General features: G+C 43.8%; 1 protein-coding gene across 5 annotated transcripts in view; it reads left to right on the forward strand.

The window, feature by feature from the left end:
* LINGO2 (leucine rich repeat and Ig domain containing 2) overlaps positions 1–18251 on the forward strand; it is a 5916036-nt gene that overhangs the window by 2387254 nt on the left and 3510531 nt on the right. For all 5 annotated transcript variants that reach the window (XM_069630911.1, XM_069630909.1, XM_069630914.1 and 2 more), the window contains exon 6: positions 3507–3627. The gene's annotated coding sequence lies outside the window, so the exon portion shown is untranslated. The remainder of the gene's footprint in view (positions 1–3506; positions 3628–18251) is intronic.

Genomic DNA, 18251 nt, shown 5'->3' on the forward strand with positions numbered 1-18251 from the left:
GCATAATGCCTTTTTATGGCACCTGGGCTCATGGTGACTGCCTTGCCTGCTGACGTTCTCGGTTCGGATATTCTTTATGAGGTCTTCAGTACAAGAATTGTTAAGTTTGTCACAACTGCATTTAACTGAATTGTAACATCCCTCGCAGAGCTCATATTTCAGGATGCATGCTAGTTCAGTGAAAACACACACTGGAATATGTAATATTGAAATGCATGGTTAGGACAAGTTAGCTCTGGCAAAGTAACCCATTTTATTGACACATTGTATGGTTTCGGCCAGAGGCATCTCTGGGGGGAGAAGGGGCTGAGGGGGCTATAGGCCAGAGGCATTGCTGGGGGGAGAAGGGGCTGAGGGGGCTATAGCCCCTGGTCTTTTGGTTGCAGTCCCGGGTAGAAGCTTATGGACTAAAACCAAAAGGCTAGCTAGCCTTCAAGTCCTGGCAGTCCCGTCATTAGCATAACACAGGATCTTTTACAAACCTAGCAACACCCATGCTTTCCCCTGTCCCTCCTGACCTTGGAGAGACAGGTAGCTTGCTGCCATACATATCTGCATACATTTGACATCACCTACCTGCATTCCATAACACAGATGCCCCTTGCCTTGGGCAAACACGTGTTTTGTGCACTCTGCGCCATTACATGCTTTATGTTCTTCACTCTCCATGATGGCCGCCCTCATCCTCGGCACCGGAGTGCCTCCGAGGGTTGCACAAGTTGCCATGGTGCCCCAGCATACACGAAGCACCTGATTGGCTCCCTCACGTCTTTTTTTGACCAATCATACGCCGGCAGCCAAGGAAGGTTGGCCCCAAGCAAAGGCCCACACGAAAGGCTAACACAGACACGATAACACAGATGACGCAATGCAAAACTCCACTTACCTGTTAAGCTTGCATGAGGCAAAGATTTCCACCACCTCTTCTGCTCTCTACCCTCCTATTACTGCTGTGTACTCCTGCTACATGACTATCCATAATTCACTATCTTCCAATAACACCATCACCATCCTTGCAACACTTAACCACGGTACACTTCTGTGCAGCTGCATTCATTCTTTGCCACAAAAAAAACATGCCCTGTGTAAAAACACACATTTAGGCGTTTTCACCTTCATGCTTCCATGCTCACGTACTGTTTAAAGAATGCCTGTTCAGAAAACCAGTCTAGGCATTTTCAACACCATATTGCAATGCTCATTATGCTGCCTGGTTTAGCCCCCTGTAACGTGAGGTGATGTTTTGCCAGTCTGTATAATCATAACTATTTGACCTATATGCTGCCTGATGTAGCCCCACAGAACATGAGGTGAGGATTTGGCAGTCTGTATAATCATACCTATTTGACCTATATGCTGCCTGATGTAGCCCCACAGAACATGAGGTGAGGTTTTGCCAGTCTGTATAATCATACCTATTTGACCTATATGCTGCCTGATGTAGCCCCCCGTAACGTGAGGTGATGTTTTGCCAGTCTGTATAATCATACCTATTTGACCTATTTGCTGCCTGATGTAGCCCCACAGAACACGAGGTGAGGATTTGGCAGTCTGTATAATCATACCTATTTGACCTATATGCTGCCTGATGTAGCCCCACAGAACATGAGGTGAGGATTTGGCAGTCTGTATAATCATACCTATTTGACCTATATGTTGCCTGATGTAGCCCCCCGTAACGTGAGGTGATGTTTTGCCAGTCTGTATAATCATACCTATTTGACCTATATGCTGCCTGATGTAGCCCCACAGAACATGAGGTGAGGATTTGGCAGTCTGTATAATCATACCCATTTGACCTATATGCTGCCTGTTGTAGCCCATTGTAACACGAGGTGAGGCTTGCCAGCCTGTGTACACACACCTCTCTTCATACCTGTAACTATATGCATATCCTTGCACTAATGTAGCATGCACTTTTCTGTAACTAGTGCCTAGATACCTCAGGGTTTTGTGCGCTGAAATAAATGCTAAATAAATAAAATAAATAAATACAGAAAGCACGCCAAAACAACACCCATGCTGTTCCCAAACTATCTCTGAGTTATCCACACTTTGAGAATAAAGGTATCTATATGACGGCAGGCAAGAGCGGGGTCACTTTAGGGGAAACAAACAAAGGTTATGTTTTACGCTATGAATGAGTCACTTATGATTGAGTTCAATGGGATATAAAGCCCCAATGGGCTCTATTGCAACATTATTGGTTTATGAGGATGACACTGGGGCAGTAAGCCAAATGTGCATTGCCTTTTTGAGGTTATGAAACTCTATGGTGCGTGCAATATCCTCATAGCATCCACGTTTGGTTTGCAATATTATAATATATGTTTGCTGCAATCCGTTTAACCCCATCAGATTCCTGCTGTGAAGTTTATCAATGCCCACATTTCCACTGAAATGCTCATTCCCATCCCTAAAAACCGTATTACCCCACACCCCACCCACACATTTCTACCGATGGTTAAATGGTCTGCCACCAAAATCCTTACTGAGAGTCATGCATTTCCAAATTTGTACGCAATGTATCCTCTGAGTACCCCGGTATCAGGCTTTCCTCCATCCCCACTCCCTGGTGTCATCGGTGTGACCCTTGCACACTGCAATTCTCTATTGTCAGGCATGCCTACCCAATAATAGCTTTCATGCTTCACCGTACACCGTCTAACCCATAGACAGTACTGATCACGGTGTGCCACTATGATGCAGCTCCTTAGCTCATGATAGGGGGGGAGACTGGGGGAGGGGGGACTTAGATCAACTGCTGTGATTGAGTTGTGTCAAAGTGCTTCTGGCTGGAACGCAACTAGCAATCACTCTGGTTGTTGCACTAAGAAAGTGTTCATTTGCACACCTGCCATGTTCTTATACTGCAAAACATTCAAAGACCTTCTGTGCCTCACTGTGAGCATGATGGTAGTGATAAAACCTGCTTTATTCAAATACCACTTTTTTGAAAATATAGCCAAACTATGTGTAGTGATTGCCTGCACTATTTACCACAGGGGACAACTTACTGCTCTTTGAATATGTGTATTTTACACCAGGAATGTCTATCTATGTACACCATACGGTATATAGCCCACGCAATAGCAACAATAATCCGGTGATATATATTAAGAAAAATTGGGGTATTTAAAATACAACATGTTATTAGCTTTCCTGCCATACTTATTATGACGCCTTATATGTGGCTCCACTGATATTGTGACATCGGGGGCAACCTATATTATTTCATTAAGGAAAACTGCTCACACATATTAATGTCTAAGGGTAGTTCTGTCTTTGAAACCATTATACTAAGATACTCCAATTACCAGTAAAAAGTATAGACCATAGAGGTATACCTGCAGGTGAGGTCACACCTCTCCTTTTCACTCTTTGTTAAGTTAACCTATAGTCTGTCGAAAAGAATGTTGGGGATTTGTTGACTAGTGTTGCCTGATATAGTAATTTCCAGATCTACAGTTTATGCTGTCTGATAAACCAATCTTCGTTTTTCCCAGGAGCCTCCTGAGTCGACATAAACAGAGGACTATTGAACCGGAAGACAGTATGGGGAGTGACCTTGTTCTTGGTCGAGTTTGAATGACAATGACGTGGCACGGGCATTGACCGCATTGCATGGTAAGTGGCAGAAAATGTCCAGCAACGTTGCCATTTAAAATAATCGGACAACCTGAATGACAAAATGGGGAAAAAGCCATAGAGCTGTGCACATTGGTGCTTGACAGGGGTGTTGCTAGGTCTGGAAAAGACCCGGGGCTACGCTAATGTCAGAACTGTCGGGACTGGGGGCTAGCTAGCCTTTTGGTTGTAGCTCCAGAGATTCTATCCGGGGCTGCAACCAAAAGACCAGGGGCTATAGCCCCCTTAGCCCCGCCTAGCAACGCCTCTGGTGCTTGAACACTGTGATCAGCGCTCACGAAAATACTCGAAGAACCTTGTGCTTTGCCATCTTGCACAGGAAATGGAAGAATATAGAAACAGTCCAATCATTTTGTCCTATGACCTCAATTATTAGAGTAGCCCACTTCTTGAAGGAGTCTCTCCTCCTCAACACCTAGTCCGTCACATCGCCCATATGCCACCTGACTCGCAAGATGCCATCTGCCCCTCTGCTCCCCACCACCATGTACAGGTGCACCCCTCCTCTGTGCCCCTCTGTATCCCACCCCCTGCTGTATATCTGCCCCGTTATGCATCTGTAGTGTTCAATGCCCCAGTAAGGTGCTCCGTTGTGTATCTGTATTGTTGTATACCAAGGTAGAAAGGCTCAGTTGCTTCTCGAAGCTAGGTTCCCGCTCAATAAATACAATAATAATAATAATAATAATAATTTATTAACCATGGTCTAAACTAAAACAAATTTATTACACTGTATTTGCAATTGTATTTGCAAGCTGATGTCTTATTTATGTGTGTGTGTTTTTTTTAATCTAAAAGGTATTTGTAACAGTTGTATACGTTCTTTGAGCTAAAAACAACTATGACAATTAATAATAATAATAATAATAATAATAATAATAATAATAATAATAATAATAATAATAATAATAGGGCTGTAAGCATGATACCACCCAAAAGGGAAGTGTATCTGTATTCATCTAAAGCTTCTCTGTTTACTGGTGACTCCCATATGCTGGCTGTGTTGTGCTATCCCTTACTAGTGACGTGAAGCGGGAACACCACTACACAGTGTCTCTTCTTCAACAGTTTAAGATTGAGACCAGCAACTGCTTTTATCATCTCAACATTTTCTTGGAATCTTTATTTTAGTTTGTTGTAGGTAAACGAAGAGTACATATAGTTAAAGTCTGAACAGACTTTTCATTCGTGCGCTGGTTAACAGGAAGGCCGTGCTCTTAGCTACTGTTCCTTCGCACCTGGATTGCACCAACTCTTCTTATTTGCAGAAAACTGGTAACTTGGTGCAAAGTCACCAGTTTATGAAACATGTGTTGCTCCCCTTCTAAGGGAATTATAATAGGTTCCTGTTGACTTGGAAATTCCGTTTGCCGCCTCACGCGTTATTCATTCTTAATATTATACAGGCAGCCATCCGTTCCTATTAGAAACATGCTTCCATTATGTCTATAGTCAACATCTGCTTTTTAGTAAAGACGTGTTGCATGATACCCAACGAGAGGCGCCTCAGAGCCTTCTCTAAGTTGGCCATGGCAATGTGGAATTCTCGTGCTACTTGTATCCTTTTACTATCCAATCCCTTAAAGATATTTAAATCTTCGAACATGTAGCTGTGATGTGATATGATGTGACATTTACAACGCGCCTATAGACAATTGTTTCAAGGCGCGAAGAGGCAAGGGAGGGGAAACTAAAGGAAGATAAAGGGCCTCATTACAACCCAGGCTCTAATGGGTTAACGGCGCCGTAAAAGGCTGCTGCGTCGTTAACCTATTAGCGCCTAATTACGAGGTCCCTTTGCGGGACCCGACCTTAACGGCTGGTGTAGACCAGCCGTTAAAGTAGGGACCCGCAAAGGGACCTTGGTGCTAATTACGGTGCCGCAATTTGCGGCACCGTACTTAGCACCTTCCCCATTCCCATTGAGCCCTATGGGGCAAAAATGGGAATGGGGAAGGGCCATGGAGGAAGAGGGAATAACCGCCCCGTCAACCTTGTAATGGGGTGGTAATTCCCCCTTTCTCCATGGCGAAGTCGGTAACTTACCGGCATGGACCATGTTGATAATAGCACCATGGTCTTCCACCAGGGTCGTAATGAGGCCCAAAGACAACAATCACACTAGGCCTTGTGGCATTGAGATCAGGTACTATGCACCTATGAAGGTGTTCCATATGTCATGGTTTAACATCTGCTGCCGCAGGAGGTCTTCTAGTGAGTCACTATCAATGAGCGGCGCCCGATATAAAGAGGAAGCGTTAGTTCAAACTGTGGTTGGTGTCACAGCAGGCTAAGAAGACCCCTTATTACCCACGGGGGTCTTTGATAAAGAAGTGCCTCACCAACAGGCATTAGATCCCAATTATAGGAATGGACTCCATATGTTAAAATGGGAAAGAGGGATTCTTCGCGTTCAGCGGCGGCGCGCCTTCTCAGATCTAGTCAGTGGAATGAACACATCGATACTCCTAATATCTCAGGAAAGGACGGCCCTTCACGCCTCCGGTGCAGGGCTTCAGATTCACAAGGTTAAACCATTATCCGAGCATTTTCCTGATGCGCTGTTTGCGCCCCGCTGATGGCATAACTGGACATGACACGCTGTGGTTGCAAAGGATCGTTGCAGCTCATATTGATTTGCGCCAATAAGGAGCCCCGTCAAACATCATCGCCTTGCTCGTTTTATATTGCTAGTCGGGCGCATAAAACAAGTATCTAATTATCTGATAACAATAAACATTACGTGTGTTTACAAGTAACCTGGGAAGGTCACGCAGAAAATAATGCATTAAGGTTACTGGTCTGCCGCTCACCAAGCTGTGGAATAATAGGGCCTACAAAGTCCTCAATGCGTTCTTAGATATCTCAAATTGAAAGACATAATTGCAAAGAGATAAATAAGACATTAGAGTGTCTCATCATGGAAAGGTCAAAGTTGGTCCCCATTACTGCAGCATGTGTCAGCCCAATGAAGACCTCTGACATCAATCCCACCGCATGCAGGCTCTGAAGCACCAGCCTATTCTACGGCAGCGGGGAGGTAGAAGGGGGTCCGGTTGATGGCGTTTGCTCTTCACGTACTTTACACCCACCTGACCCTGGCAGCTAAAGGGTTAACGATCTAGGTTTGTGCCATGCCAGGAAAGGCTGATGAAATTGCCACATCTGCGAATACCCCCCGGGTTGCAAAGGATCTCTGCAACACACGCAAACCACCCACACAATGAACGTGGCAACTTTTTAGCCATCCACTGCTGACCATGCACGGTCCTGTGCAGATTTATGCTAATAGCTTGCCATTTATTGTCGTTGGCTCCCTCCGCTGCTCCTGTTGGAGTGTGAGTTCAGGGATTACGCCTCTGAGACCTCATCCCCAGAGTAAAATAGTGAAGGCTGAGCTGATTATAGCACCTGAGCTGTGGAGTAGATGTTGCCCGGCGTGCATGTGAAATATGGTTACTGATGCCGCCTTAGGACTGTTGTCCTATTAAGACCGGCTTTTTTTCTGTAAAATCTTTAGCTCCTGGCATGGGCAGTGCAATCTCACTTGGAGAACTGCTGAGTGGACTGATGGTCCGCGCACGGCTGCCCGCCATTACTTTAGCATAGGTTGCTGATTATGCAGAAACCTAGACTATGTGGACAAGCTTTCTTTGCTCTGACGCTTTTGTCAAGACACAAGGTTTTCACTAACAGACTGGACCACATGGCAGTGACAGCAATTGTTCTATGTGGAGATGATGCACAAAAGAGTCATGTTTTAAGGCCAACACCCCACGCATTTCATGTGTTTCAATAGGCTATTGTGCAGAACATATGTATGCTTGCTTCAGAAATGTGCACACACATAGTAGGATTGGCCAACCTTTCCGCATCATTTGTTTTATGTAGATCAGGATCCTTGTCTTGACTATTCTGCACTCACATATGGTGTTATTAATAGATTTGTGGATGGGCCATCACCCACAATAAGGACTTTCCAATGGCATGTTTTGAGTTTGACATGTGGCAGGCAACCGCGGCGCAACTTCATTTGCCTGAGACACCATAGTAAAAACAACTTCAAAACTCTTGTCGATCATGGGTCGGATGCTGGAGCCAACCACAGTTTGAAATTGCATGCCCCCACTGCATCCCCAACTCGAACCGTACCACTGCAGCATTGGTATGGGGTGAGGTGGGGAGTCATATGTGACTACATCAGAATATGACATACACCCAGCTAACTGCATTCCCCTGTTTCCTATTCTGCTTTCTTACCCTCCATATAAATAAACCCAGGCTCCTGCAACCCTCAGTCCTAGGTTATCCACCACTGTTGTCCAAATTAAATGATGCTTTGTGTACTACCTCTCTTCCTCATCACTCTCCAATATGTTATTTAAGTGGCTGGTATCCTGACTGCATTCCCCACTTACCTTAATTATTCTGTTTTTTTGTGTATATATACAACACTGTTGTCCCAGCGAACCACAGACAACTTGAACAAAAGGCTATAAAGAGCCAAAAATGTGGTAACCAGTATGCTCTTGAGACTAAAATGATATGACCATATCACCCAGGCCCTCCATATACTAGACTGTCTCATGATGAAGCTGATATTTTACATCAAACCTGTGTGCCTCATCCACTGCACCTTCCACGGGAGGACTTGAATCCACCATAAGGAAATGTATCTGCTACAACCAAGCGAGTCGAGGAAGCAATAATGCCTTTCTAATGGTGCTAAGGTTCCACCAAAGATGGCACGGAGGATCTTCTTTCTCCTTCCACTCAACCAAACACATTTGCATATAAGACCACCTGGCCATAGAAAAGATCTGCTGATGTACCATCAGCAACACAAATCCAGGACTGAATCATCCACCTAGTTAAACCTACTGGTGGCAATTTCAACCCAAGGGAAGCTGACTCTCTAAAATAATATGAACATCACACTAACGCACAATCAAATCAACAAATCTACAAACCAACACACAATTCTTCGGCAAAGATTATAAGAGAACAGCATCATTCGAGTCAGGTTTTCTGCACCCTAAATGGAATTATACAAGTACTACCACAAACATATCTCAGACCACACACATAATATTACCGGTTAGTGTGCACCTATCTTACTCTGGGATGTTGTCCTACTCACCTCCACTCCCTGACTGAATGAACCACATCTAACATCTCTGACCACCTTACAATGCACATGGAACCCCTCCAACACACTGAAAGCATGCCTATCAGTTAACACATCCACTCAGACCTATGCAAACGCTCACCTCTTCAGCTCTAACACCCACAACATTTTCTAACTTGGACACAGAGAGCTAACATTTAACAGATCTTGGGCTCTTCCTTCTAGAATAAAAGTTACTAGATATCCAAGTGCCACCACCAAACCCAGAGAAGCAGCTCACACTCAGGATCCAGATACTTCTGAAGGAACACACCACAGGTTTCATATCTTCCCCTCCCTCTGTGCCACTAACAAACCCTTCCACTTTTTTTAACCAGGTCCCTGAGCATCGAGCCCACCAAAAATGGCCTCCTATAGAAGAACTCTTCCTGTTACATTAAAAGCCTAGGCACAAATACTTTCTTCATGCCACCCACGCTCACTGGCAGTGGCGACCCTCTTCCAACCTCCACACACACACACATGCACATGACAGCAGGACAAGGAGGAGAAGAACCACCCTTTTCCATTCCCCCATTAGTCTTTTGAACATCAGCCCTTGCTTCTTTTCCTGGGGTTTGGGGGGTCTTAGAATCCAGCAAAGGAAGAGACTGTGTGATGTATTGTATTGTATTTATTATGATGTGTGTGCAAGTGGCTCAGTCAAACAATACAAAACATCATTAGTTCAATAAATAAATAACAATCAAATCAAAAATATGTTTCGACCTCAATTGATTGTGCAGAGTACAATTGCAACAAGTTCTTTCCTCCACAAAGATGCTCGTACAAGATGCAATTTTGGTAAGCAAAAACAAAATAAGACTAGAACTGTCTGTGCAGACATAACATGGGTGTGGTAGCAGCATGAACCATTGCTATTGTGAGACGTGTCTTGATTTGTTTGCAAATGGAAACACTTATTGCATGTTTCAGGAGAAATGATAGTAGGATGGGTGACAACCAAACACGATCAGAAGCTATTTATTACACTCGGAATGTGCCTGAAATTGCAGGGTAATTAAATGCTGACACCTTGTTAGAAATGAAGAACTAAGTTCTCCTTTCATATCAAACCCCATTTGAACAGGAAGGAACAATAAACCGTTTTTCTCAGTTGCCTTCTGATTTGATTTGTAATTGTAGTAAGACAATGGGAGGTGTATTCATAGCATGTGTTCTTTAAACCTTAAATGCGAGATATTGCATACCATGTACATGGCACATGCATTTGTGTGTGTGTGATTGTTGAACCCTTAGTTCATGTTATGTGTGAAAAAAAAACAAAAAAACAATAATTTTAACATGTTGAGAATGATTCATGTTTTTCCGAAGATGTATAATTAAATTCCGCAGATCAGTTTAAGGATCCCTTCTGCAGTCCTGAACTGTTCTTGGTTCAATCATTTGCTGTGTTATTTCATCACTTGTTAAACACGAGGCAGCAGTTTAATCCTGATGGTCTTTTGTATCTGTGACTTCAATCCCTACTGCCTTTCTGCTCGGCGTCTGGATTTTTGGCTTTTTGCTATTATCTATTCTTCTGCTTCGTATCCTAAAGCTCGTATTAGACTTTTGGCCAGATATACAGAAAGTTTGCGTGGGGCATAAGCAATTTGCACCAAAAAATGGCTCTATGCTGCACACAAAACTATATCCACTGATTTACAGATCGGTCTGTGAACTGGTTCCCAGCTCCGTGTGCCATGCCCGCGTGCCCTGCACGAGACTTGAGGGAATTGCCAGTGCAAAGAAAAAGAAGGGGCGGAATATGCAAACTGCCTCATTAAAGTATAGAAATGAGGGATAACATCATGGGCGTGAGAAGGGAGGCACCGTGCAAATGTACAAACACACCCTATGAAGTGCAAAACTCCCCATATTTACAGAATCACTTGTGCATCTGCGTAAACCAAAAAGGACAATCATTTAACTGCCATCCGTGACCAGGTACAATGTGAGACTGTGCCATGCGATCCCAGGTTTAAGTAACGTCCTGCAATCATAGAGAAACGTTGCGACCATGGCCATTCATGCATTGCTTGCATACCTACTGCTTAATGGAAGGTGGAGGAGAAGGAGGAGGTGGATATAATCTACCATACTTGCACTATGATATTCAGTGTGCAGGATGAAGAAGTATATGGCACATACCGCTTCCTCCCATGTCAGTCTTGAATTGGTCAGGGAGTGGGAGAATGACCTGCTGTCCCCAACCAGGTGCTCACAGCCAATACCACTCTTGGTGAAAGTCCTAACTGCCCATCCCTTCCTGGTGACTGGCACATTCCAAGGGACCACAGGCATTGTCAGGGGTATTTCACAACCTACACAATCACACTGCCTCAAGTAGGTCCTAAGCTGCATCATAGCATGTGTGCACAGCCACATAGACATGCCATGCAAAGTGCAGGCAAGGCAAAGAGTGGGTCAAGAATTCTATGTAGTTGCCCAGTTTCCACGGGTAGTTGTGGAAATTAATTGCACACATGTTGCACTACAGCCCTTGCCGAGCCACAGAACATATATATCAGAACAGACAAAATTGCCATTCGCTGAATGTGCAGGCCTTTTGTGATGCAAAGTGTCACATCATGCATGTGAATGCAAACTACCCTGGAGGCACCCACTATAGGTACATATTACACCATTTCCCCATCCACCAGTCATTGGCATTAGGAACGTTCAGAAACAAGTGGCTTATTAGTGAGTATCAGCCAGCACACACACCAGGACACACTGATCGGGGATCAAATCCAATACAAACCACCATAAAATCACATACCATAACAAAATGCGATAATCATTTCCAGGGGACAGTGCTTACTCGCTATCACCATACCTGTGGACACCTAACTGAAATCCCACCACACCAGTGTAGCAGACATTGCCACCAGAGGCATAGTTGAGTGCAAATTTGGAGTGCTGAAATCAGTGTTCCGCTGCCAGGTGTTGTATGCACCAGCTTTGACATGTAAAATCATATTGGAATGTTGAATTTTGCACAATATAGCCACACAATGCGGTATATCAATAGAGGTGCATGAGGGGTTGCGGTCACAGCCACAGGCAGTACCCATACCATTAGCAGGCCAAATCGTGAGGGGGCACCACATACGCAATCAGCTCGTCCAGATAGTCACACCATAGCCACATCCCTGATAGCCTTCGATGATGAAGCTTGGCAAGTACAGTTGGTCCACAAAGAACCTGAGAATGGCAGTCCAGCGTGGACATGTGGTTTGTGCCTCATACTCAAAAAATCAAAGATATCCTCCATCCACTTCTACAAATACAGAAAACAGGGTCACTTGGCTACACAGACCAACTCATAAAGTAACATGGACATGGCCCATTGAACAATGTCAAACAAAGGGCATGTCACACCATCCCATATTGAGCCACATCCATTACCTGTTACCGACACATGGACCCTCGGTAAGTTCATTGTAATTAAATGATTGTCTCCCAGAAAAAAAACAAATGAACCATATAAATGTAACTGAAAGTGCCCCCCACTCCTGGTGGAGGTACCACTGGGTTGGGCTGGCGGGAGGTCCCAGGGTAATGAGAGAACTAGCAGCTGCAGTCAGTAGCTGCCCAAGACTGACTGGGGGCAGCATGAAGCCCGATCCAGCAGAATAATGCATGCTCAGCAGGTGGCCTGGTGGGGGTGGGCCAGCTCCCCATCATACTGGGTGGCCTGGGGGTTCAACGGCAGGGGCACCTGATGACAGGTCCTCCACGGCAACCTTCCATGGGCTGATCATAGGGCATCCTGGGCCTGGGGCCATGGTGCCGGGGGGCAATACCCTATCAGGGCAGTGAGCTGCAGTGCCAGGTCGCATTGCCAGAGTAGATGTTCTGCATGGCATGGGACAGGGAACTAGCACATAGAGTGGACTTGGTCTGGCACTCATCCATCAAAATACAGCGTAACTCAGACATCATGAAGATGCAAACAAGTAAAACAGCAAAATACTGCTGCTGCATGTCACAGACAACTTTCCTATACGTGGAAGTGAAACTGATGTGTGCAGAATGCACATGCATGATGGAGTGGCTACTTGACAACAATCATGGCAGTACATGGCATGCAAGGCTCACAGGACATTTCAGCTAATAAGCTTGCACAAAATGGGTCAGTGTAAGACCCAGCACCAGTAACACATGCACATAAGCACCATCAGTGGACAGACTACAACCAGCATGCTGCAGAGGTCAAAACACATCCCCGCAATCATGGAAATCATACCACTCCCATTTCCATAGACTGTACCAATCACCCACATATAACCAGATTGACAGCCTCATGCACAAACCTGTTTACTCCCTTACCTTGTGACACTGTTGTTGTGCTGTGTATCCCTAACCACCTCCACCTAACACTATACCTCAATTTTCAGTAGAGTGCAAGGACCCTGTCACACACAATCCACATATAATGCACATCATGGGTCAATATAATGTTTACCTGAATGGCCGATTATATACCTCGGTAAATCAGCATGTTAGTTATCCTCACTGAACATGTCAGTATGAACATGGCACCTGGAGTATCACTAGCAAAGTCCTATTTGAAGTGAACCCACTGCACATGGTGCATCATGGCAATGTCTGTCAAACAAAGAAAAGAAGTCTACCATGACAGAAAAAACAAAATATAAAAAATAAACCCATCACTGAGCACATAGTCAGCAGGGGGCATGAGGAAGGGTGTGGCAGTGTGAAAAGCAACACAAAGAATGGTCTGCAGGAAATTCCAAAATAGCATCACTTCCGTGAATCCTTGCTAAAACCTATCCTGTTGATCATCCTGGGATGGTGGGCCCTGGCCACGCAAGGCCAATGCCTGGTCCTCTTGTGTGGCTGCCACACGTGACACTGAAGCATGCAACAGTCTGTCAATTGTATCCAGGTCCTGATGACTATCCTTGCACGTCACCTGCATGTCCGCCTGCATGGCAACACTTGTTACATCCATTTGGATGATGAGAGTGTCCTTCAGGGAGGACATCTTCAGATGGCAACGGTCCCTTGAGGCCTCCATCTGCACATTCACCAGTACACCCAAGTCTGACATCTCCTGCTTGCACTGGTTCCTTGAGGCTTTCATCTCATCATGCAGGCATTGCCTCAAGGCAGACACTTCCCCACACAGCAGTTGGAAATTCATGAATAACCAGGCATATATTTGGGCCACTAGAATCTCTAAGTCAGGTTTCCGTAGCACACATCGAGTCCATGGTCTCTTCCTGTATTTAGTCATGAGCATTACTTGCATGTGTATTAAGCAAACACGTGTTTAATAGGGATACCTTAATGCAGGACATATTCTGAATGATCTGTGGTGCATAAGGACCGTAAATGTCATGTCCTCTTGAGAATTGTCTGTAATTCCTGGGGCATAGGATTGCAATTGTATGGGAGATCCGTATTTTCCTCATTTTTGGGACATAAGTCCTTGCAGTCAGTTCCAGTATTCCGCTCTGTTATGAGCGAGACTAAAGGATGGCTTTGATTTAGTGTCTGAGCGCGTTCATCTACTCCTTCAGGCTCTGAAATGAGTGGTAATGCCAGGGCATTTGGCCCATTGTGGTATGTACCATCTGCATAGGGGATAGGGCTTGGGGACACTGAAGTCCTCCTTCCGTACCATGTTTGGGATGATATTAGGCCTATTGCACAGTCTAGGTGTAACATTGGTGTAAAACCCAGCAACATACGTTTCCACGATTTTTTCAAGCCTTATTTTTTCCAGAGGGAACAGTAAGTTAAGCTCTGGAAGTATACCCATACTTTCAGGAGGCAACTAACTATCACAAAGGGAAAAAAGGGAAAACAAATAAAATATATTGCAGTAACTCGTACCTGTACGTGTGTAAGAGGAGACTTGTTGGTGGACATGACGCGGACCATGGCACGTCAGGCGTGGACTGGCGAAGACCGGCTTAACACTGAACGGTCGGCATTGAAGCACCTGATGTTTCTATTCATTACGTTGTGGTGCTGGGAGTTGTTCCTAGTAACACCAAGAAATACCACTCTGCCAGAATGCAATGTAAATTAGTGGGAGTGCTTTTCTCTCTGTGTGTTAGCCAAACCAAAGCAAATATGCTAAACAGAAAAATGCTTATGATTCAAATTCCAATGTTATAAACGCGCACAGAGTTCAAACTATTTCCCAGTATTTGCCCTACCTCACGAAGCGGGTAACTAGTACAGTTAAATGTGGTTAAGTGATTTGCTGACAGAATGAAAGCCTGGCCATAGCAGCCCTTAGAATGATAGAAATTTGAACAGCTCCTACCTCCCCCTAGGTATACCAGTGAAGACCGTACACCTGTTAAATACTCACCTGTTAAATACTTACATTCAATTAACCAATGTCTGAGTGTTTCTCTACTTCCTACTGCATTACAGAAGTGACAGGCTGTTTGTCAGATGCTATCAATCCAAACCTCACCAAAGTCTGTTTATACAAAATAAGATTACAAAGAAAGCAAAGAAAAATAGATTGAGTTATTTTATCTGGATAAATACTATGAAACGGGGTCAATGTTCCAATCTTGTTATGATTGCCTCAGAGATGTAATAGCAAGGAGTAAGTGTGCATAGACGCCTGTGTTCTAATCCAGTCTTGTTGGTATAAAATGCATTTCAGTTTTGCTGGGACATGTAGCAATTCAGATAAGGAACTGCCATTAGGGTCCAGAATATTGATACACTATTCATGGATTGCTTTAATCCAAATACAACCCTGTTCTAAATAAATGAATTTAAAATCCATGTGCAAGGATTTCCCCGAGAGGACATACAATTTTTTGCATTGTCCATAACAATCTCCAATGTGCTCTCGCTATTAATGAGACAATCCACAATTCATATCTGATAGCATCAACTGGTAAGGGTTTTGGTAGTTTCTAGGTATTTTTCCATATTGTCCCCTCCAATGCTGGTAGATAGTCTAACATACTAAGAGAGTAAGTCTCAATGCCATACAGGATTTTGGGCACGATTTTGTTTTCATAATAACGAACCACAGTTTTCAATCTGAATTTACCACCACATATGGCAACTTGACAACGAGGGCCTTGAATTACTCAAAAATCCAAAATAAATCAAAGTGTTAACATTAGACACTGTGTCATTCCAAATGTGCCAACAAAATGTGTTCTTTTTCCTTCCTTTTGTTAGATGTGTATCCTTCAATGGGAATGATCTTCTACAGACTCCACAAAAGCGTTGATTAGACGCTGGAGGCCAACCAAAGTGCAATCAAATAGTCGTCCATGTAGGCCAACCAGCAGAGTCTCAAACTGTGAAGTTTAAGAGACACAACAGATGCAGGAAGTAACTGATCATCAATGTTCACCAAATATAAATTGGGTGCAAGAACAAAATCCTGCCTAACCCCCCTGGCAGTCACAATAGTGTGTCACAAATCAACTGAATAGTTCAAATGAAGTCGGATGTCTGTGTTTCAATACAATCCAATAATCAATTTTAACAATCCAGCAGGGATAACCCAGGAGTGTAACGTAGCCCAAAACATCTTTTGATTCACCACATGGAAAGCTGCACTCAGGTCCAATGAGGCGACACATATACTCTTATATTTCCCACTCCAGGCCAGATGTTGCATACAATTCACTGCAAGACCATTCCGAGTGGTTCCCATCTTTTGCCTTAATCCAATCTGCCATTTTCCTATGATACCCGTTGTATCCATCCACAACTCCAGATGCGAAAGCAGGATTGACACAAAGACCTTGCTGTCAGAATCGTGAAGCGTGATGGGCCGATACCTCAGAGGGCTGGATCTATTCCCTCATTTATATATGAGTACTACATAGGCTGTAGACCACATATCTGGATACACTTCTGTTCTCAAAATGTTGCCAAAAAGTATAGATAACACCTCTACCCAGAAAGTCTGGTCCCTTCTAAGTACAAGGTTAGATAGCCCATTCAGGCCCGGAACACGAGAGGTGCTGATTTTGGTCAACACCTCGTGCACATTATCATAATCAAAGTCTTCATGGACAAGATCTTTGGAATTATCCACAGAGGGCCCCGCCACATTCCCTTAGAATGATCTTCAAATACCTTGGTGTAATGTGACAACCAGGCAGTTTCAGGCACTTAATTAATGTGATGGTCAGGTTGGGTCACATCAATAGCATTAATAATTAGCCAAAAATATTTAGTGATTTTCAATTTCATGCACTTTAACATCAATTCTGTGTCTGTCTTCATTCTTCTCGCGCAAGACTGAAATAGCCCATTTCATTTTTAATAAAACTGGCTTATCTTTTTAATTCTACCCAGCCTTTCCTCTATAGATATGGACACCACCTTCCGCAACTGGGAGATTTTTTATCTCATGTCATTTATTGGTCTAACAACTCATAATGTGAATGATAATGTACCTTTCTTCCTCTTTTTTTTTTTTACACTTACTCCAGCCCAACAGTTTCAACTAAGAACTTTACAAAATTACCAAAATTGGAAGTCGTGTAGGTTAAACATTTCCAATTTTCTGATAAAGAACTTAGGTGGTTAGCAAATAGATTGTTAACTCTCCGGACCCCCCGTGGGATTCAAGGAAATATGGTTGCCCGCAACATCAGATGTAAGTTCTCTAACAGACCTAGAGTGTGGCGCCCCTTCACTCAAATTAACATTGAAACAGGTTTCCAGCATGGCATGATCACTATAGAGTGTAAAGGTAACTTTAGCACAGCTTGAGAAAAATATTAATCTACAGATATGTAATCTATTGTCGAGTTTGTATGTGCATTAGTCCATGTCAGCACAGCATATGCAGGGGAACTGACTCAAGAATTCAAGATTGCCAAACCAAATCCTCCCAAGCACCATAACCATCGCCTCCCATTACCCCTTGTATTCTTACTTCATTGTCCCTTTTGGCCAAACTCTTCCCGATTTTCCGGGTTCAAACAGTCTGAGTGCAGCTCACCCACCAATATAACATGGCTTGCTGGGAAGCAGATGTTCCATTCAGAGATGCAATCAGAGATACATTTAAGCATATCATCAATCTGTCCGACCCCCTCCTGTCAATAAGCATTAACCACTAACAAATGCAAAACCTCCCCTTTCAACAATCTGATATGCATTGCCTACACGCCCCAGCATACATCAAATGAGCCAAACATTTCAATTGTACTGGCAGATTTAGTTAATGTCACCAATCTGCCAGATGGACAACCAATGGGGCCTTGTTTGGCAGACTGTGAAGAAACCACATAACCATAAATCAACAGAAGGATGGTTAGGCAATTTTCTTGTAAGGCTATGATCAAAAGAGTTTGTAGTTTTTGACTTAGGTCAAGAGAATAAAACAGTTGCCCATGGCCCCTATTATTCCACGATAACACATTAATCTGAGCAATTGAATGACTACTATTTT

This window comes from Ambystoma mexicanum, chromosome 6q (genome assembly GCF_040938575.1).
Source record: "Ambystoma mexicanum isolate Mex_15411 chromosome 6q, UKY_AmexF1_1, whole genome shotgun sequence".
NCBI classification, from domain to species: Eukaryota; Metazoa; Chordata; class Amphibia; order Caudata; family Ambystomatidae; genus Ambystoma; species Ambystoma mexicanum.